Source organism: Arvicanthis niloticus, chromosome 8 (assembly GCF_011762505.2).
Source record: "Arvicanthis niloticus isolate mArvNil1 chromosome 8, mArvNil1.pat.X, whole genome shotgun sequence".
NCBI lineage: Eukaryota > Metazoa > Chordata > Mammalia > Rodentia > Muridae > Arvicanthis > Arvicanthis niloticus.
The window spans coordinates 35,203,976-35,227,668 of record NC_047665.1 but is presented as its reverse complement, the minus strand read 5'-3'; the positions used below and the strand labels follow the sequence as shown (position 1 = coordinate 35,227,668).

General features: G+C 35.1%; 1 pseudogene; it reads right to left on the bottom strand.

Moving 5' to 3' along the window:
• LOC117713364 (L-lactate dehydrogenase A chain pseudogene) overlaps positions 1-22,673 on the bottom strand; it is an 83,220-nt pseudogene extending 60,547 nt beyond the window's left edge.
• Positions 22,674-23,693: the final 1,020 nt, after the last annotated feature.

Here is a 23,693-nt window from a genome sequence, read left to right as displayed (position 1 = left end):
TCAAAACATGATTATCTTACTGAATCGTTCTTGTGATGTTTAGTTAACATGTCAAAAGAAAGAAGAACCCCAATATAGAAAATGTCTCTTTATGAAAAGCCTGTATGCACATCTCTAGGACATTTTCTTGATTGATGTGAAAGGGCACAGAACACTGTAAGTGACCTGGGTAGATACCCTGAGAAGTAAAATAAAGATACCTGAAAATGAGTCTGGAGAAAAAAAAAGTCCCATTTATCCATGGCCTCTGCTTCAGTTCCAATTTCCAGGTCCTTGCCTTGAGTTCTTACTCTGGTTCCTGCTAATAATGGACTGTGATCAGAACAGGCAAGCTCACTAAATACTTTCCATTCCAACATCTAGTCATGGTGCTTTATCACAAAAATAGAAAACAGACTAGGGCAGCTGTTAATTTGGTACTGCTTTAAATTTGAATAACCGTGAGCAAAAGCATGTGAAGTAACTTGTCCTAGGCCACACAGATTATTGGTAGCAAAGGCAGGTTAAGTGGCCTTACATAGAATGTCTCAATCATTGGATTTTAATTCACTCTCAGTATAGGAATGCCACTATGCTGAGAATTGAGAGTCATTAAGATTAAATGAGCTCATCTTAAATGAGTTAGATGAAACTTTATTACTTCTTACAGTTTACTTTAGAAATAACAGTACCCTTACTATTTTACAGAGAATATTACATAAATATGTCCAAATTATTCTGTATTCTAATAGTTTATAGATCCTATATAGGTGCTAGCCCATAATAGTCATTTAATGAATATTATTTGTGACCAAATTTAATTACTTTTGACTCTCTGTAATATTTCTTTACAAGATTCAAGTCAGTCATTTGGATATATAATATTTTTAGCTACAATCCCTCTGGGGATGCATATAATTTACCTTAACAGATTCATTATTCTAAGAACAGAGTCTTGAGAGAAGCAAAGAAAGAAGCAAGCAAACAAAAAAATAAAACAAAGACAGGTTTATTTGAATGTACTGTGTGGTGTGTATGAAGCCAATTTGAAGAAGGGCACTGATGTAAAGGGAAATTATAGGCTGGGAAGAATGGAGGTATTTAAGGATGGGCAGCTACAGATCATTGTGAGTGAAACAGTGAATGATTTGATAGAAGTGAGGAAGAAGGAAATACCAAGACTTACCAGCACATTGCTTCAGAAAGCTGTTTCTTCAATGTCAATGACGTATACAATGGTTCCATACTACATTTGAGCTGAAAGCAGACAAGGTCATGCCAGTACAGACTACAAGTATCTCTTATTTCTTTCTTACCATCAACCACAGTGATGGTATATTGAAAATATTTTAGTTTTATTCCTAATTTTCCATATCAGTATATCAAAAACAAGCTGAACATGATTGTTCAAACTGATTTTTCTAAGAAAGTGCTTTACCAGTGCAGGGGATGTAAACATGTACAGAGATGATTCTACCTGCATTTATTATGCTGGGTCAGCCCTGCTTTTGCATAGTTAGGAATTTCATTATGTTATATTATGGAGCTGGGTATCCTTAAGAGAACTCAGATCACATGCTATTCTATCTAAGTTTAGTAAGACTTGATGAGAAAAGGAAGAACTATGGGACTGAGTTTACTCTTCATGCATCAGATTTTATAAGGAACCTGTTCATATTTCTTGCCCTTCCAAATAGAATTGAAAAAGGCTTTCTCAGCCATTTTTGTGCAGGGTCAATACTATGCTACATGATGCTCAATTCCCAGCTACAAAAGAAGCATGGACTGTATTAGCTACAGAAGAAATGAATACAAATGAATGTGTGGATTCATTCATTCATAGATGCTGTGCAAGCTAACTCACTGTAGTCACAGCTAGATATAACAAAAATCTCTGTATTATAACTAAGAAAGATGATGCCCAGACACATTAAGGAACTATCAGAATATTGTACCACAAACAAGAAGCAAAGTCAAGATTTGAACTTAAAGCATCTTCTGTCAAGAGCTGTGTGCTTTGCAGTATTCCACTCTGCTGGTCTTCCAGCTTAGTTCTTCTGGCTCTTCTCACTCAGAGTGATCTGCAAATTTGTCTCAGAGCTACAGTGAACATGCACAATGACATTTTTATATTGTACCATATTTGCCTAATATGTGTGTGCCCCATCAAAAGCCATTTCTTTGAGAGCTGGAATCTGTTTCTGACTTTGCATAGGTCGATGTTCTATGTGCCTGTTGGTTAACACTAATTGAATTAACAGATTCCAGTTATTTTTTTGATAGGATGATAACATTCTGCTAAACAAGCTTTTGGATAGTTTAGAGTGAAAAATATTTCTGAGTCAAGAACACTCTCAGAATATTGTGAGGCTAAGTCCAAAGGGTAGAATTTAATGTAGGTAACTGAATGTGAGATGAATATACTCATCATTGCCCAACTTGATAAAAAACTAAGGATATTCTTAAGTCATAGTCGAGATTTGATGATGGAATAATTAATGCAAGCCTTGAAAGAACTTCAGTACTGAGGAAAACGTAGGAATATTTAGGAGTGCAGGCAATAGAGAGAGATTTTATAAGAAGCCTTATGCAGCCTATTTCTAGAACTTAGACAATAAACATGGACTAAGAGAAAAGCCCAGACAAGACTTCAGAGAGAGAAGCAGAGAGTAGATAGAGAGGAGAAAGATGCCAGACCACAGCAATTTTAGTACAATTTGGGGCTATTAGAAACCATGTTGCAATACCTAAAGACGGTCTTAACACAACATGAGGTTTAAATCAGTTGGGGTGCCAATGCTTAGTTTAAAATTAGAAATTTGGATAGGAGGTTTGTAAAGGAAGAAACATTATGATATATTTTTTTTTTTGAAAATAGCTTGAAACCCAAGGAAACCAAGACACACAGCCAGATATCCCAATATGGGCATTCCACATCCATAACTCACATTATCTCTAATTTGATTATATTTGAGGAAAATGCACTGATTTTGAACATATGCAGACTTTCTGTTCAGAATTCTCTTAGCAACATTATGTGCTAGGTATTTCCTATAGTGTTATATGGTTGGATATGAACTGTCCCCATCAGGCTTTGTGTTTGAACATTTAGTCCCCAGGTGATGCTGTTGTTTTAGGAGGAGATGCAGAGACACAGAGAGACAGAGAGAGCTTATTTCATGAAGTAAGGTGGAAAGCAGCTCCTGGATAACAACATTTGAAGTTAAAGTCTCACCTTCACACACATGCACACATGTACACATGCACATACACACACACACACACATATATATATATATTCATATATATGAAGAATTACATTTTAATTAAAATATATTAAATAATATATTAAATAATACATTAAAATATGTATCTGGATGATTTATTTGTATGTATACCTGTGTATCATGTGTGAATCTAGTGCCTAGGGATGCTAGAATTGAGTATTAGATCCTATGGTACTGTAGGTTCAATGAAGTTACAGATTATTGTAAATTCCTTTGTGGTGCTAGGAATCAAACCAAGGACCACTGGAAGAGTAGCCAGGGCTCTTAGCTGCTGAGTCTTCTCTTACAGCCCATTAGCTCAATTTTAAATGCAAGTGAACTTTATTCACTAGTGGCTTCTTTGCCACTGAAGAACAACTTGTGTCAGGAGATTATGACCTTTGAAGGCATCAGGTTAATATCCAATTTATGGAAAACTATTTTGACTTTCTATAACATAACACATACCAAATGGCTCATCTGAGGTCCCACTGTATATTTAACATTCTTGACATTGTATCTTAAGTTAATCTTTGTTCATTGTTTCTTACTATAATTACATCTTAGATAAAAGTCCATTATTGCCCTGTCAGAGTTGTTTGTGTTCTGTATAGTCTTTAGGATAATAGTCTAGTTTCTCAAAGATTTTTGATATTGTGCCTTAGAAGATTAAAAATTTAAATATGCAATACATATGAAGTAATATTGAATATTGGTGGGAGTTAAGTATTAGTATTTCAAAATACTAGCATTTGAATATCTTTCCAATAAAATTTGCCTTCAATCTGTCACTGCAAACTCATTGACATGATTGCTGTACTTGGGGTCTAATTCGTATTTTTTTCATATTCTTATTTCATGTCTTTGTAGATTGTATAAATTAGAGATTGTATAAATATCGAAATGTTTCCTTACTGAGCCTTAACACAACCAATAAATTCTCCATAAACAATATAAGGTTTAGTGCATATGTTTATTCAAGTAAAAAAAAGAAAAAAATATATATTTATACATATATAGTTACATAGGATCAAAAAGGAGAATCTATACATTTGAATATCAGGAAAATTTTGCTTATATTGAAAGATAACCAGGGGAAGAAAAGGGTATAATAGCCTGCTTGTGATATTCAACTGAACAAACAGCTAAAAGATCCATGGCTGACAATCATCCTTCATATAAAGAGACACAAACCAGCAACCTATGATGAATAACAGTGCTGCACATTGGCTATTTCAAACCAGTCAGCAAAGACAAATGCTTTAGTCTCACTTTGACATAAATGTGGAACTAACATAACCCCCAAAGCAGAACACATGGTATTCTGTATTTTGATTGTCACCTTTCTATTAATTCAAACCATACTTTTAGAATCAAAATCTTAAAAAACAAAAAGGTACTGGTTTCTATCAAGGTAACAAATTAACTCTTTTTTTTTTTTCAAGGAGCAAACTTTAAGTATAGTTTCAAGAGACCAATATTTCCTCCATCCTGACTGTGAACTGAAATTCTTTTTCACTAAATAATTGGTTAACATTTGTATGATTTGTTTTTCTTTTCTCTTATAATCAACCACTAGTCCTCTTTTCTAAAGATGGATTCATAAAAGTAACAGTAACAATGCAAGGCATATGGTAATCAGTATATAGGTCTTTTTGATATATTCATCTTCTACCAAGAACCTGATAACTATTAGTTCATGCTCAACTCAGTAAAGAGTGTATCACTGTGCCTAGTATAAAGAAACTGAATTTATATTTCTCCCAGCAATTCCAGAGCACTGCTTGTCTGTAATGTTCTGTCCTTATGACATAAGAAAGGTATAGGTATATTTTCAGACCCAATTGCCTCAGAAAAAGTGGGCCAGGCACAAAACCACCCTCATTAGCCACAAAGAGGAGTAGTTTTTTGTTTGTTTGTTTTTAGTTTTTCTTGTCAAATCCAGTAAATACATATTTATAAACTTTAATATAATTTTTAAACAATTTTGCCAAAATCATTGCTTATTATGTGATTACATTTATGCCTGTTCCAATGTCATCTTTTTACATATGAAAATGCTATACTGATTTGCAAACCACATCCATCCTGTGTCCAGAAATTCAAAGTTCTTGCTGTTGTATAGGAGTAAACGAACTGCATGAAATCAATTAAATTAGCCACATAATGCACAGGTTTTCTCCACTGATGTAAGCTGACATATCACCAAAGCTAAAAGATTTTGGCAGAACCTACCTGATGTCAATTGTATTGATAGAATTGATGGCATCCAACACTTGCTAAGTGGTTACTATGAGTCAGGGGCCATGCTAAGGATCTTCAATATTGTCTCATGTAATCCCCAAATAGTGAGTGGTTTACAATTGAAGAAAATACAGTACTATGGATTCAACCTGGATTATCTCCAATAAAGAGCTTCAGGGACTAAACCACCAACCAAAGAGTATACATGTATGGGTCCACGGTTTTAGCTACATATGTAGCAGAGGACTGCCTTATCTGGCATCAGTGGGAGGGGAGGTCCTTGGTCCTGTGGAGGCTTGTTACCCCACATAGGCATAGGGGGGATGCTAGAGAGGGGTAAGCCGGGAGTGGGTGGGTGGGTGGGCGAGCAACCTTTTAGAAGCAAAGGGATGGGGATGGAATGGGTGGTTGTGGAAAAGAGACCGGAAAGGGGGACAACATTTGAAATGTAAATAAATAAAATAACCAATTGATAAACAAAGAAAGAAATTGGATAGCTCATAGAATTTACAGTAGGAGTTAAAGTGGCTTGAGGAAGAATAAGGAGGATCAAACCCAGGCTAGATGGTGCCCCTGAGCAGGGGCTGGCTGTAGCTTTGCAATATTCAATCGCAAAATTTCCAGGTCCTCCCAAAAACAAAATAATTTGCCATTGAGCTTCCCACCATTCCTTTGAGTATCTCAGTCCTGAGCAGGAATCATGTCTGTGTTGTGTGTTTCTATGGTAGTTGGCTAGGGAGTGGAAAAAGATAAATATATTCCTCTACTCTCTAGTTTTGGCTTCTTCTGTGGGAAACAAAATGTTTCCCATTGTCCATGGAGAAACATTTCAGACTCAAACCACAGATAAACTAAAACCCTATGTGTACTTCACTGTTTTATGTCCAAGTATAAATTCTAATGGTAAAATAGGCATAAGAAGTATTAACAGCATCATATAATGCAATAGAACAACATACACTATTAGGTGCTATTTAGAAGTTATGCATCATTTATTTCTGGAGTTTCTATTTAATAGCGTTTGGAACATGGTTGGTTGTAAGTAATTGAACTCTAAGAGCAGTGCATGGACACACATGCCTGCTATCACAGCATTTGGGAAATTGAGGCATTAGGAGCAGAAGCACAAAGACAAACTTGTCTACTTAGAAAGTGTTACATCTGGTCTGGGATACATGGATCCCTGCCTCACAGAAGAGTAAACAAACAAGCAAAGTAGAAAAGGCAAAGTAAATAAAGTGAGAACACATAGAAAATGAAGGCTACTTTCATAGGAATAACCACTGAATTTCCACTAAATAAAGAAGCAGTCTGCGATGTCAAAATGCTACCTACATCTTCTACAGAATTTGTAGGCAGAGTTATTTTTGTACTGTACTTTCTTGGTCCTAAAACCAGAAATGGCCAGTGAAGAGGATCTGTGAGAAAGAGCACTTAACAGACAAATCTAATGACCTCAGTTCAGATCCTCGGAACTCGTGGAAAATTTCAGACATGTGGTACATGTCTGTATTTCCATCACTCTTACTGAGAAATGAGAGGCAGAGACAGAAGAATCCAAATTCTAGGACATTTGTCCTAGGATACTCAGAAGAATGACAACAATAAAAGAAACACAGACTAATTCAAGAGGGAAGGTAAGAATTGACAGTAGATATTACCTATTGACCTCCACACACTCATGGTAACATGTGAACATTTTCTCATAGTAAAACATAGATGTAAACACACATCATAAACACACACACACACACACACACATACACACTCAGAAAATTAAGGAAGATTTTCATTAAATCACACCCTCCCCAAATGGCTAATTTAGTGGTACTTCAGTCTTTATATTATGTGGCTTCTTATTAATTTTAATTTTTTATTTTTTAATAAAAGATAATGTTTACTTGGGCTTATGTTTCCAGAATGTTATGCTCCATGATAATGAAACAAAGGCACAGTGGGAGGAACTACTCAGAGCTTATATCTTGAAACATAAGTAGGAGGCAGAAAGCACATTGGTAATGATGGTAGGCCTTTTAAACATTAAAGCCTGATTGCAGTTATACACCTTCTCCAAAAAAGTCCCACCACCTAATCCTTCCTAAACAGTTCTAACAATTGAAGAATAAGTATATAAAAATATGAGCCTACAAGAGCCATTTTTCAATTAAACCACCATAAAAATTGTCTACTCAGCTTGGAAAATGAAGGACGAGGACAAGGATGAAGAGGAGTAATGGGAGGAAGAGGAGAAAGAGAAGAAGGAAGAGGAGGAGGAGGAAGAGAAGGAAAAAGAAAAGGGGGGGAAATAGATTCACTGTAATGAAGAATAAGGTAGATTCACTCTAATGTCAACAACCTCATTGTAACACTGTGGTTATATATAAGCACTATCTTATTTCTGGAATAAAATGTTTTTATGATTTGATTTGGCTCACCTGATATAAAATTGTAAAATATTTTATTTTTTCATTTTTATACATGGAAGACATGTCAATGAAAGCTAATTGTTAGGCATCCTATGCTACTACACTCAAAAGAAATAATTATCTGTAGTTTACCATGACTAATTCTCCAAAAAAATTTACTGAAAATAATAAAAAATAAAATAAAATATAACTACCAATACAGCTTAACAGTGAGACACCTAATTTTTCTTTCTTTTAAAGCATTCAAATTTCAATAAAATATCTTTATTAAATTTGACTTCAAATGAAGTGGTAGTCTTGTGTCTCTGTCCATGTATTCCTTGCTTGATAGCATTGCCTTTTTTACTAGAGCAAGATTATATATCTATATCTAAATATATATATATATATATATATATATATATATATATAGAGAGAGAGAGAGAGAGAGAGAGAGAGAGAGAGAGAGAGAAAGAGAGGGGTAGGCTGAATACCTTCAACTTTTCCAGTTTTTTATTAAGGAAATAATTATTACCTGAATAGGCTTGATGGTTCATTGACACCTATAATTTCAGCAGACAGGAGGCTGAAGATTATGAGTTTAGGGTTAGCCTGGACTACATGACATAACCCAGGCATAACCCATTTTAAACAAACAAACAAACAAACAAAAACAGTCTTTACCAGAAATGAATATTCACTTTAGATTTTTAGCTAATCATTTCATTTTGTATGTTTAGATGTTTGTTTGTTTTATGTATTTTTAGGTAAGATGGAAGTAATATGTCTCCTTAGCCCAGGCTAGTCTTGAACTTATTGTGTTACTGACAATGCTATAATCCTGATTTTCATGACTCTGATTCCAAAATTCTGGAATTATAGGCATGTGCCATTGGTCAGTACAAAACATTTTTTTTTATTTTATACTTACATGTTTTGTTACAATGATTTAATTAAGGTTAATAATCTTTGTATCTTTCTGTATTGAGCCAAGTGTTAATTTCGCAGAAAAGACTGAGAATACTGTTTCTCCTTCCTCATTTACATGTTGTTAAATTGCTTCTAACCTTAATGGATGGTTTTCTACCACATTGGTTGTTCATTTTTAAGTATCCTAAGTATTTCTACAAATTCAGTATTAGCTCTTGGAACGTATAAATGTTGACATGGAATACCCTATTTACCAACACTATATAAAATGAGTTTTTTAGTTTTGAATGATTTGGGGTGCCATTGAATTCAAATGGGTTTGATCTGAAGGACCCCTCAAACTTTCTCTTAATATGGATATAAGTAATGATTCATCTCAAAAAGAAAAACATGTGAATATACACATATGAGCATATACTAGTGGTTTTGATGGAATGGGGATAGTGTCTGTAGGTTAAATACAGCTCAGTATACAGCTTAGTACACAGCTCAGTTTACAGCTCATACACAGCTCAGTATACATCTGTCTATTCTTATAGGAAGCAGAAGAGGGTGATCTGTAAATAGTACCTGAAAGATATCATAATATTTAATTACCACGGTGAGCAGTTAGCAACACTGATAGAAAATGTAAACACCAAGTCTCACCAGGACATTGTTTCTAACTCATTATAACGCTCTACAAAAATGAATTCACATAGCAATTCAGGCCTGAGAAAGGAACTGTCACAGGGGAACAAGGCACAAAAACACCGAAGTCTCTCTCTGACAAGTGTTGTGAAATAAAGAATATTATGAAGTCCCTCTTTCTAAGTAGGTAATGAAAAGTGTTCATGTCTGTAGAAAAGACAACCTTTGCTACAGGTTAAATCTGGAACGTTCTTTGGAGGCCGTATGTTAAAAGCTTTGCCCAAGACACAGTGAGGAGTAGTGGTAGTAAATTAAAATTAGCAAGAAAAATATCCTATTGGACATAGGTCCTAGTGGGGCATCCTCTGGTCACATGGGTAGGCTCTGCTATAGAAGACTTGATGGTGTACATTATGATGGTGTCTCTCACAACAAGCTCAGTGCAACATGCAATGGAGCTACTGATTTTGGGAATGCAACTCTAAAGTTATGAGCCAAGTCAAAGCTCTTATGTTATTTGTGAACTTCTCTTCAATGTTTGTGAAGCTTTCTAACATGGTCCCATTCGTCAGTTCATCAGCTATTTCACTGAGGCAATCATCATGAAGCCCACGTTCAGTTTTACCTTTTGATCCATTTTACTTTTATTGCAACTTTTGATAAAGAGATCAAGTATCCAATTAAAATTAGCAAGCAAAAGATCTTTTCCCTTTCTCAGGAAGTAGTAAACAATTAGGGAACACATCTATCTGAAGTGTCTCATGTAAACCAACAGAGACTATCTGTATGCAGTCGTAGTGCTCACCTTTGATTAGAGGAAATCAAATATGTGAACAAGAATATGCATAGTAAAAATACAACAGACTCATTAAGATTCTGGTAAAGTCCTAAGAAGCTTAGAGAAGGCAAGATCTTAATTCCAAACAGAGTTTCCATTTCAATTTTTAAATTAAAGTCAAACTCCATACTGTCTTGTGAATTGATATTTGCTCTCCTATGGCAGCCATCTGGGTCTGGGTTATGAATTAGCTTATAGCGATAAAGCACCAGAAATGATGGATCTGGGGAGATGGGGAAAAAAATCACGTAAATTCTAAGAGTCTTAAAAACAATTCTCAAGGGGAACATCTTGTCCTACAAACCTGATATTATAACTTCACACTACCATTTTATGGCATGTAAATCTTAGGAACTATAAGAGAAGGTTATAAATTGCTTGATCCTATAAGATAATCAGGTGTCCTTGGGCAGACCTTCCCGTGTCTCAGTTTCTCAACTGTAACATGACGGGGTTAGAGCTCAGAACATCTGATCATTTCAAGGTCTAATATCCTGAGACTCTAAGACTTCGCACATGGGCCATTTTTCATATGACCAATTTTCATTCCATGAATAAATGTTGCCAGGTTTCCTGTTCCACATAAGGAGACTCTACAGAAGTAATTAGATCCCCATGGAAAAGTAATGCCCTATATATGTCCCACACCTCATAAATAGTCTATGGTGAGCATTTGTGCATCCTTTGCAAAGTAATAAAAAATTGACATCTCCTGGTTTGCTCAGAACAATCTTTTTCTTATTAGAGATTCAGGGATTATGCTCATTTGCAAGTTGTTGACACAGAATACACAACTTGGTTCTAAAAACACACCAGTTATTGGTGAAAATAGCACTTCTGTGTCAAGACTGGATGGGTCCCTACACAGGAGGCTAGTCAAATAAGTTTTAATAAGAGCAGATGTAATAGGAAATACAGGCTTTTATTTGTATTTGTGAAATAATTTTCTCACCATCTTCAATAAATCCTCAAGCTAACTGAAAATCCTGTGTATTTTTCCCACTGCTATTTGTTGTCTCGCTGGTATAGAAAGCATAGCAAGAGTCAAATCATGTACTAATTTGAAGATACAGATATGAATATGGATAAAGCAATAACAGCACACCATGTGGCTGTTTTACAAGTGACTCTGACTAGCACACATGCATTATACTTTCTTTGTTAGGTACTGTCTCATCCTCTTACACTGCAAACACTAGAGGAAGGAATCCATGCCTGACATTCTCCATCTATCATGATGTCTCTAATTCTGAAAGTCTTCAGACAGTAGTTGTTTGGTGATTACTTTCTGAATGGTTCATTGTCAACAGATGTGCCTAAGTGAAAGAGAAACCATGAATACCCAGGTAAAAGTCAAGTATAAATACACAACTATCCTTAGTCTAATCTTAGACGTTTTCATCATTGTGGAAGCCTTTGAGGTATTTTTTTGAGGTGGTTTTGAAACCATTCTGTATATATCTTATTACTTGTTAACATACATTGCCTATGAAAAATGGCAACTTCTAAGACTTGGAAGTTTCTTCTATTTAACTTCATGTAGGAGACTGACAACTAGCAGAAGAGCTTTGGGTGTGGACACAATGCCAGAGATTTTCATACTAATCCTGCCTCTCCTTGGATCAATTGATATAATGTCATTATGTATCCTCTGTTGTCCTTCTAATGATACAGAAAACATACCTTTCTCTAGAAGGAGTTGAAAGTTAGACAAATTAAATTTAATTTATAACAGCTTAATTAAACTTTTAAAAAACTGTTAAATACATACCAAAGCTCCCTTGATGGTTTGGTAAGATGGCTAAGAAATTCTGAACCATGTCTCCAACTATTCTGCTCTCCACATTGATAGTAATTTACGATAAAGAAAACGAAAAAAAAATAAAACACAACAGCACATGTTCCTCCTACTTTATATTAGATATCCCAGGAACACATCTGAAAATCTCATCATGCTTTCTCGGGAGACAGAAACCAAGCATCATATATTCATTCTGATTCCTCTACAGCATAATGAAGTTACTCTTCTTCTTCTAAATTAGTCAGTTTACCCGTGCTCCCCAGGGTCTCCAGGCAAGCATTTCATGGAGAACTGCTTTTTATTTCTCTCAGGTCTCAAGATGATCGGATCACTGGTTGAGAACATTATTGGCAGTGAAGTTAGAGAGTCTGGCTTCATAATCAACTGAGTAATGACTCTCTCTTGCTTTATCTGTGTAATGAGAAAAGAGGCAGAAATGCCACTGGGAGCATTTGAGCAGTATAAGAACAATAAGATAATAAATGCTTCTCTTTTCCACAAGTATAGGACAATTAGCTAATATGGGAGATGGAGACCTGCCTGAGAACTTAATTTAGAGGAGGTTTATAAGGGTCATGCTATAAAGTTCCAACTAATTCCATGTGGATTGGAGCAGAGATCTTGGTAGATGACTTTTCTTTAGGAAAATGTCTTAAGAAGTGTTTCCACGGGGGTTTGGAGGCTTGGAGAGAACAGGTTTATTTCTGTGAAATAAATGGGTGTCTTCCAACTTTCTGGTGGCAATTTCCTTTCTAAAGTTCCCGATTCTGTAACCTCGCTAGTTTTGATACTGAATATATATTACAAGGATCTCTATGTATGGAGTGAGGATAAAGATATCAGGAAGAAAGTGCACAAATGAGGCCAGCTAAACAGGTATGAGGAGACAGAAGACAAGCTGCTTAGTAGCTGTAATCTGTACTCCCCCAAGAAATTTTGTGGCCACTCAAACAATTAAAAAGGCAGGACCACACAGAAGAATCTGTAACCAGCATGACAGAATGAAATTACCATGCCAGCCTCTGGTGTTCTTTCTAACTACAAATGCTTTGAGTCTTTACTTTTAAATTTTTTTTTAAGATTTATTGTTATTTCTCTCTCTCTCTCTCTCTCTCTCTCTCTCTCTCTCTCTCTCTCTCTCTCTCTCTCTGTGTGTGTGTGTGTGTGTGTATGTGTGTGTGCTTGTCAGGACTGTGTGTGGAAGGTAGGGGTACTGGACTCCTGGGTGGTAGTTACAGGCAGTTGTAAATGAGCTGATATAGATGATATGAACTTAACTTGGATCCTCTTCAAGAGCTCTCTATATGCACTCTTAACCAACAAACTTCATCTTCACTTGTTTATCATGGTAGCTCTCTGTCATTATAACAATGCTGCCTGTCCTCACCATGGGCCTGAAAGGCAGAATACTGGAATAAACCCAAATTTGTGAAATCCTTAACCTATTTCTAGAATAGCCTGCATCCTCCTTCCCCCACCATGCCAAAACTAATGAACAATTACCCCGTCGATTAAAATATTTTTATAAAAAAATCCAAAATTTCAGTGATATGATTTTGTGATCCCTTAGAAAATCTACACTTTATCTTGAGTGTGGATTTTTACATATATGTGTCCTTTCAATTCCATACTTTAATCTCATATGAATGCTTCTTTTTTAGGTACCTAAAAACACTGGCCAAAGGTCTCCACATAGTCTGTCTCTGAAACCTTCCCAATCCTTCACCACAGTGACATTCGGAGCTATAATCCCAAATGTAGCATAAAGGGGCACATGTCCCTTCAGATAGGTAATAGGTTGTATATAACTAAAACATTCTGCAACTAAAAGTCCTAATAAGAGTTGCACTGAATAAAAAATAAAAAGAAAGTCTTCTGAAGCTATATATATTTTTAAAAATCTTAAGAAAATATGCTCAGAAAGAGAATTCTAGGTCCTTCCCAAGATTGAGAGTAGGCAATCAGCTACAAAGGACTGCATTAAAAACAAGTCAAGACATGAGGTGAAACTAATATATGCCAAGTGCTCAAGGCTATAAAAGATTTAAGTTCAGAATCATAAAAACATGTTAAATACAATTTCAACAATAGGATTAAACAAATATAAGAGGCCTCAGAGTATCATAGTTCTGAAAACTGTAATATAATATGTATTTTATATATATTATATACCACAAATATATTTTATATATGTATGCATAATATACTTTTAAATACATTATTCATATATATTTAATTATGTACATTTATATATTTTATTATATTAAATATATAAATGATATATGTATATAAACATATATACATATAAATTATATTCACATACAAATTAGGGACTAGTAAGATGGCTTCGTGGGTAAAATGTTTGCTGCAAGATTCTGGGGACCTCAGCTGGATTGCTAGAACCTATGTGATGGTAGAAGGAGAGAACAAATATTACCAAATTAATCTCAGAACTCTACAACTGTACCCTTCACAATCAAGAATTCACACACAAAGATGGCTTGAATGGCAACTGTATCCCTTAGGCTTGTATATTTCAACACTTCATCCCCGCTAGATGAGGTTCTATGTCTTTCCAACATGATAAAACTTGTGTCTTTCTAGAACTCTAGGCTCAAATACATTCTTTCTTCTATAAATTTTCTTGATCATGTTATTTTGTCACAGCAACAGAAAGTCATCAGAAAAAATAATAATGAATAAAGTATAAAAATAATAATAAATTATTTATTGGTCATTTGGTAATCTATGGAAAAATGTCTACTCACATCCTTCATATATTTCAAATTTATTTGTTATGTAGTTTTAGTGAGTTTCATATATGTATATATCTATAATTTAATCAGTTATAATTTTACAATATAAATATGCTTATATGAATTCTATATCAATATATATACATATGTGCATGAATCATTCATACTTGCATAAATGTACACATATAATATATAATTCATATATGTGTGGATATATGGTTATATAATTCATATGCATATATGTATTTAATGTTTTCTGATAAATAACTCCTAAAATTACTCTTTCTGTTTAAAATAGAAATAAATTCTATTTTTGGATATATATCATTATACATATTTTAATTCTCTTCCCATTTCAATTCCTGTTCTGTGTATATTTCTTGATGCTTCTCTTCCTCACCCAAAGTAGTCTTCCTTTCTGCTCTCATGGCAGGTTCTCTATTGCCCTCTCTTCTTCTCACTTTTCTGTATACTTCATCTTCTCCACACAAAGTGCCCTCTTTGGACATCCAATTATCCATCATCCTACACAGGAAGGAAAAAAAGGCAGGAAATATGAAGCAGCTAACAGCAACCCATAAACAAAGCAAACAATCAACCTGTTCTTTACTATACTTGAAATGGGGGATAGAAGTGTTTATAACATAGGGTTATTATTTATTTTTCTTATGATTTATATTATTTTCAATTATAAAGCCATGAAAAACACACAAGTGTAAAAGGCCAAAGTGAAAAGATCCAAAAGATGTGTGAATTGCAATTGAAATTCATGACACAAAACACTGAGATGAGGTTACCTGGATAAAATTGTGGATTCAAATTCCCTAAGAAACTGTAGAATGCCTTAATCTATGAGATACTCACTTGCTAACCTGAAGACCATAATGCTCCCTTGTATATGTAGAGAGGGTTCTTATTTCTCACATTGTCTCACTTGATCAGAAGTACAGGGAGAGAAGAGACTTCTGTTCACCAAAAGAGAACAGGCTGAGCATCAGAATGACATTGCATAGGTCACAGGGTTTTCAAATTCCAGGGTAAAAACAGCATGTGGGATTTTTTTGGACTTTACTGTACCACTGACTACTCATGTTTCTCTTTATTAATAAAAAAAGGCTTTAAGGCTACTCTAATGGTGACTATAACTTAAACACTGGATTCATAAAAGTTATGAAATCTCTTTTCTGGGTGATTTGTTAAATACTGAACTAAATGATTTTATGTCCCTTTTTGTGTTATGAGTATATTATACTTGACAATTACTGAAATCTATCTATTCTGATTGTTACCAACTTCTTTGGAAGTAGTTGTTTATTACTGAAATGATTATCTACTGACTTACAAATTAAAATATATACATATACATATAAATACACATATACATACACAGAACATGACAAACATTAATTCCAGGTAAAATAATAATTGTTGTTTTATATCAGGTTTTATGGGGAGATGATTCTTTATTGCTTGCCATTTTATAATAGTGCTGAAATATGACATAAAATGTCATTTTTTCAGCATGAAAAACATTGCATAGGTGTTAGTCTTCAGCTCTTCAGGCTGACTGACATCTCTGTAGGACAGGTGGTAGACTGATGGACCAGCTTCATTAATTCTCACATCTAATGACCATTGGGAACGTCTACTAACCTTTCTCATATGACTAAGAATTATTTTATTTTACTGTTTAAACATCAAAAAATCAGTAACATATTGGATGAAGTTTTACTATTAATTAGAAAATTTGTTTTGTCGCATATATTTCTAATTGTTTTTCACACATGTATACACTAAATTCAATTTAATTTGGAAGAATTGTTGTCTACTTTCACCGTTCATTATATATTTTAGAAAGCAAGCCTGAATGGCCTTGTCAATGTCCACAAGTTCCTTCCAAAATCTTTTTTTAAATTTCTTCCTTGTGTTTTATTATTACTTAAAATTCATCTCTGAAAGTTATCTACACATATGTGTTAAATTCTGATTACTCCCAATTCCTTTCTATTTTGGGGGGGATATTTTATTTACATTTCAGATGCCATCCCTTTTCCCCATTCCCCCTTCCCCCCAAAAAAACCCTATCCCATGCCCCCTTTTCCTTTTTGCATTTATATACTTTTTAAAAATGTTAATCAAAGGCTTTATAAGTTTGGTAATGCTCAATCAGAAGTGTAACCCAATACCCAACCTAGATATATCAACTATCTTTGACTGGTGGAGACACGTGAACATCTGCCTCCCTGTCTCCCTCCTCTTTCTCTCTTTCATCACCTAGCTTCTCCTCTCCTTCTTCTCCTCCTCTCCTTACTCCTTTTCTTTCTCTCAGTACTCCTCCCACCTTAGCTCCTCCTACATATCACCCTTCCTGTTAAAATAAAACTTTTCTCTCAAAACACAATTAGAACATAATTATGCCAATTTGTACCAGTGAGGTACAAGATAGTTCAAAAACCCAGTCCATCATTTTTCTGACAGAACCTCTGTCATCTCTCCTAACTAAAACACTTAGTTCTGAACCTGGATTTTTCCTTGGCTTTAGAATGAATGTCAGGCTGAAAACCATCCACTCAAATCTTTCCAAAATCTTGTGGTGAAGAATCCTTAATGGCAGTGTCGACTATGTCAGACCCAGTCCGAACCCTCTGAGGCTTTGGGCAGGAAGCTCTAGTGTTTTCTTTCATTAGAGAAATTTGTTAGAAATCAATGTTTTGTATCAATTTTCTAGTACTTAGTATGTATTCCTCTTCAACAATAAGATGTTTAAATGATGTAGATGATGGGTTGTAGGGAAGAGATTGCAAAGTACTGATACCCAAGAAACCTGTGGGCTTAAAAAGCCTCCTTTATCCACAGAATTCCATGAATCCACAACAGGAAGGAAGGGACAGCATGTCTGGATAGTAGCTTTTCAACAAGAATCAGGAAGTATGCCATGTGTGACTTCTGTAACCAACTCCACCTCAACTTCCTTCAATTGTAAGAAAGGTCCAGAACTCTTAGTTTTTCCAGAGCCTAATCACACTAAGCTCTTAACTCTTCAGGCTTTCATTGATGTGATGCCACTTTTCTCTGTACTCATCTGCTCTCAGAGTATAGATTCAAACTCTAACTAATTCATAAATATTTCCTAGAAGAATAACTCCTCTGCTCAAATAATTCCTGGTTATACACACGAGAGGATTGGGAGACATTTCATGTTAATTATTTAATTTTTATTGTGGTTATTGAATCTTTACAATAGATGTTCTATTTCTTTAGATGGTTTAGATTTATAGTAGATGTTTGATATATGCAATGAATAATCTATTTTCCTCTAATAACATGACAATTATACTGAATTGCAATTATTTTTTAAAATACATACTTTTTCTATCTACTGTATGATTCTTGAAAGTGATCCCAATCAATTGTTATTTAATCCTCATGTAGAAGTGTTACACTAAAGTTGGACCTCTCCATACGAATAAGGAAACGAATGAACAAAGTAAGCAAATTAAGCATTACATCTTTAGAATCTTATGTATTTCAGGTTAAAGAGTACAGAAATGTTTTATCCCTGGAATTCATTAACCATGTCAAGAAGAATCCAGTCTAAGAAAATGAGTATGAACACACGATTGGCAGATACTGAATTTTCCCACCCCTTCCATGGATAAGAACTATTAAGTCATTCTGTGAGTGGGACAAAAAGATAAGAGTTTATATAAAACCCCTCTTGTATTCTACTTTGGATGAAGTCATTTTCCAAAACCAATTGAAAAGCAGCTGAAAGGGGGCCTGGTATGATTTGGCTGCCAGTGGTATTAAATAATGTCTAGACCCCATGTGGTTTTCTGTACTGTACAATTCAGCACATTAAAAAAAGAGCTAAGCAAATCTTCAGTTAAGCTGTATGATCATAATGGAACTTTGGTTAGAAACTTGAGCACCTTCCCATGAATTCACAAAGAGTTAACATTCTATAAATTAGCTTTTCCTTAGTATACCTGCTAATGTGGCAATATGAAAAAAATCGTAACTGAACCATTTTCAAAATTCAAATCTCATTTTTCAACTGTTGAAACACATGGCCCCAGAGATATTTATTTCCAAATTAAGTGTTATTGGTATTTTTGACTCTCTATGTAGATTAACTAGATGCTACTGAATATTTGAATTTTAGACTTGATAGCATGGAAATCACTCTCCTATATGAGAAATGTGAGACCTGGGGCTGGTGGTGATGATTGAATCCACATCAGCAAGGGACTGGCATGAAGACACTTTTCTCTTGTCACACTTAGCCTTTTTCACGCTTTCCAATATATTGTAACACTTTAAGTTTTCACTTTAATATAATTTTCCTATTAAAATTTCTTCTTAAAGAAGTAACAAGTTGAATCTGTATATGATGTTTGTGATTTTTACTCTAATATGGTTAATTTGTTAACAAAGAAGCCAATTTTCTTCTTATATGCATTATATAAAACGTGAAATGTGCTTTCCCCCACTGATTTTTTTTTTAAATATTTTACATTGGAGATATCTAAAGGACACTCAGTATCCTTCCTCAGATCAACAAGATATTCCATAGGTAATAAAGAGATGGTGTGGCAAGCTGAGTGGATTGGATATTATTAGAACAGGGCATGAAAATGATTGGCACTCAGATACAAAATACAGTTAATTTCCAGTCTAAAGGCCTGGTGGTGTTATGTTGTATGTAGATTCATTGAATCTCCACTGGTTTATGTAAAGTGAGAACTCTGTGTAGGTTATGGCAGTGAACCTCACGAGAAAAAGAGACTCTTCCCTGAGTTAGCAGTGGGTCTGCTGGTCTCATCCACAGTGTCTAAAGAGGGGGAAGCAGTAGATGCTTGGAGAGACCTAACATCAGAAAGGAAATAAAATAGGCAGTTACTAGACATGCTACCAAGGAAACGCAAACGCCAGTCAAAATATTCCTGAGAACTGCTGTCTCAAAAAGAAAGAACAACAGATCTACACAGCCCAATTCAGCACTGGCATCCAGACATATTGTTATCCCATGGTGCCAGATTGAACACTGCAGAAATCTGTCAAATTTCTGTAACAATGTAATTATCAATCAGTATTTTTAAAATTATTACTAACTTGTTTGCATGGTTGCATAGAAAATGTCTTTAAAACTTTTACTGTGAGCTTATTCTTTCCAGATGTTTAGATAATACAATTAAAATTGATGACTGTGTTTATAACTCTTATCAATATCTCAGCAGTGTTACTTGTCCAGTAGTCAAAGTCCCTGAGTTTCTCTATAGGGAAAGAAAACTGTGTCTAATTCTTAAAAAAAAAAAAAACAAAACTTAAATATGAACAATTCTTGTCTTTTGGACCAATGTATACACAAAGAAATTGACTTTCTTAGAGTCATATTATACCAAGAACTACAGAGCAATTCATAAACCTGTAGAAGCATCAGATACTGCAGTTACAACTTAATATGCAATTTTAGGGAGAAAACCTCTTCAGTGCTCATATATTCATTAAAGATAAACACACAATGCAGTAATGGACTTTGAACAGGGTCATGGTGATATTCCTGTGATCTGATGTCCTCTTCCAATGATGTTTTGGCCAAAGGAAAGTCAGACCTCCTGAAAACTTCTGAGAAAGGACAAGTGGCAGAAAGCCAGTCACTGTGATCATCACATCCATCTCTACCTCACTCTAAGAGAAGAACCTCATAAGAATGTGGGTAGCATCTGGGGCCAGGTAACAGCCTTGGTTGAAACACTGCCTTTCTCCTTATCTACCACACACCAATGCTTCCACTTATGCATATAAGAAAGGGCCTAGGCTTTAAGTAGGCTTAAGTTGGTAGACATGTGTGACTGAGTTTGAAAGTATTGGCATGGGCTGATTTTTTTCTATACCACTTAGTGATTTTCCTGAATCAGCACCATCACCAAGACTTAAGGGATAAAAAAAATTTAAAAAACAATAAGGCTTATATTATGAAATTAACTAAAAGCAAGTGAACATGCATCCCCAATGTCAATTTCTGTGTGAGACTTGAAGCCTGGAATAGATTCATTGGTTACAAGGGGCTTATCATGACTGCCCTCCAAAAGGCCCAACAAGCAGCTCAGAGTCAGATGCAGACATTTCCATCCAACCAATGGACAGAAGCTGATGACCCCTGTGGTTGAATTAGGGGGAAAACTGGAAGAAGCTGAGGAGGAGGGTAACCCTATAGAAAGACCAGCAGTCTCAACTAACCTGGTCTCCGAGATTTCTCAGACACTGAGCCATCAACCAGGCAGCATACACCAGCTAATATGAGGCCCCCAACATGTATACAGCAGAGGATTGCCGGACATGGACTTGGTCAACAAAGATGCACCTTACTCTCGAGAGACTTGGGGCCCTGATTGGGGGGAGGGGGGCATCCTCTTGGAGACATGGGTGGGGGAGGTGTGGGATGTGGAACTGTAAGAGGGTGGACTTGGAGGAAATAAAGTCTGGACTGTAAAATATGATTAAAGAATTAAAAAATATTAAAGAACCTTTTTTCCTAGATCACAGTGTCCTCTGTCCAGTCTCCTTTAAATGATGTTTCATTATAAATTCATTGCCACTTCTACCAGTTCTCTATTTCTAATCCTGACCCAAGAGATGCATTAAAAACTGACCTTCCTGAAAGCAGTGAATCCATTAACATGAAATCTAATTCAAGAAATGTCAGACTTCCCTAACAACAACATACCAAGGTTGATCTTTTTGTGATTTTGTTTTTACACATTTGCTCCTCTCTAAACTGAAAACTGATTTCTCTATCACTGGGTAATAGCAGCACAGTAATAGTTATACATTTAGTTGCATAATGTGAAAAGCCCCTTGTCATATACCTAGCAGTTGTTAATGTGAACATTAATAAATCCACGGAAGTTTCTTGTTATATCATCAGAGAACCAGGTTTGAGGCATTCAGTTAGTTACCCATGCTTAAAAGTACAGTTAATAGGTACAATGAATAAAATAGAAATACACTCCAGAATATTAAATGATGACTTATATTGTGTAAAGTGCTGATGATCTATGGGGGTATCAGAGAGATGGCTCAGCTGGTAAGTATAGTTATTGATCTGCAGAGAACCATTGTTTGGTTTAGAGCACCCTACTGGGTGGATCAAAAACACCTGTAACTCCATTAGCTGGCAATCGAGCAACCTATTCTGGCCTCTGAGGACTCAATACATGCATGTTGTAAACATACATATATGTAGAGACTCACATAAGAGCATAAAAATAAATGTCAATAAATCTCTTAAAATACCTATTTTGTTTCAATGAACAAAGGTGAATATTTGATAGGATTGGATAACTGGACACTTTTTCCTAATTTTTGGTATGATGCTGAAATTGTTGAACATTTTAAGAAATTTTAAAACTAATTTATAATTCTACATAATGTTTATAACCAAGTTGCCTATGAACATAAAAAATATGAGTGTATAATGTATGATTTTGTTGGATTTCTTACTTTATGTGCTGCTCCTACTAACTCCTGGGTATAATTCAGCCACCAGTAACAGATTCAAACTCTGACAAAGACCAGTATCTATACTTTGAATACAGGTTCACAGAAGTATAATACATTTCTCAACACTATCATACATGTAAGAAATGATTAAATTAGCTATAGACGATAGTGAATTCTTCAGAGAAGTGTAAAAATAAAAATAATGGATGTTGTAAATAGTGGTTGATTCATTATTTTTTCATTTTTACCTTATAATTTTTGAGTTTGGATGTTTGCTTGGATACTTACCTGTGAACCACTTGCATCCTTGATGGCCATGCAGGCCAGAAGAGAATACTTGTTTCCTTTGAAGTGAAGTCAAGACAACTGTGAGCTGTCATGAGGATGCTGGGAATTTAAGCTGTGTCTTCTGGAACAGTAGCCAGTGTCGTTTTCTGCTGAGCTGTCTCTTCAGTCCCCTCATGACCAGTGAGATAACAGACTAAATGTGTTACTGTTGTGTAGCAGTATCTATATGAACATTTGTATGTGGAAGGAAGTGTGGTTATTTATGTAGGTGATCACACAGAGTGAAAAGGTATTGCACGTTTATTTTTCATCTATACTTACTATTCATGATATGTCCGATATTTGTAGTAACTTTTCAGAGTGAAGAAATATATACACTGATACTTGTCTATTCTATCAATAGTCTTGTAGAAATGTTGCTCCATTACAGATTATTGATCTAGTGTTTGTGTGCTGAATTCATGCCAATGCAAGAAACTGTATAAAAATTGGTGCCTGGTGCTGGCGAGACTGCTCAGCACATGCAAGCACTTGTCAACTTGAGTTTAATTCCTGAGACTTATATGGGAGGAGAAACAGACTCCTACAACTCGTCCTTTACACATAAGCTAAAGTACTCGTACACATAGACACACACACACACACACACACACACACACACACTCTAAATGGAATGAAATACAAGCTAAAAGAATATTAGGGTCTATTTGAATACACTTCACATAGACAGCTAGACATGCTGAACACAATGAGATTATTAGCATATTTTAGTTTATGTATCTTTCATTTGATGATTTTCCTAAAGTCTATATTCATCATTCACCTTTATGTAGAAATCATCTGTATATATTATGAATATTAACATTTTTTTGCAAAAGGTGTGTTTCAGAAAGATATTTCCATTTGCCTTGCAGCATGTTTTTTTCCACATGGATGGCTGCAGCTCTCAGTCCTGATATCTGTAATTTCAAAGAAAATCTTTAATTTCAAAAAGCCATGTCATCTGCGTTCTAGCAGCTATTATAGTGGCTGTCTTCAGAACAACATGTC